The 244-nt window shown below is 52.0% G+C and overlaps 1 protein-coding gene across 1 annotated transcript in view; it reads right to left on the bottom strand.

The window, feature by feature from the left end:
* Window positions 1-244, bottom strand: part of LOC109925086 (mitochondrial chaperone BCS1) — an 18,029-nt gene that overhangs the window by 6,751 nt on the left and 11,034 nt on the right. The gene's annotated exons all lie outside the window — the stretch shown is intronic.

Here is a 244-nt window from a genome sequence, read left to right as displayed (position 1 = left end):
AGTACTGTGGGAGAGCTGCATTGTTGGGGCTGCAGTACTGTGGGAGAAATGCATTGTTAGGGCTGCAGTACTGTGGGAGAAATGCATTGTTGGGGCTGCAGTACTGTGGGAGAAATGCATTGTTGGGGTTGCAGTACTGTGGGAAAGCTGCACAGATGGACATGCTATACTGTGGGAGAGCTGCATTGTTGAAACTGCTGTGCTGTGGGAGAGCTGCATTATTGGGGCCACTGTGCTGTGGGAG

Source organism: Rhincodon typus, chromosome 7 (assembly GCF_021869965.1).
Source record: "Rhincodon typus isolate 14 chromosome 7, sRhiTyp1.1, whole genome shotgun sequence".
Taxonomy (NCBI): domain Eukaryota; kingdom Metazoa; phylum Chordata; class Chondrichthyes; order Orectolobiformes; family Rhincodontidae; genus Rhincodon; species Rhincodon typus.
Note: the sequence above shows the minus strand (reverse complement) of the source record. Positions and strands in the feature narration are given on the sequence as shown.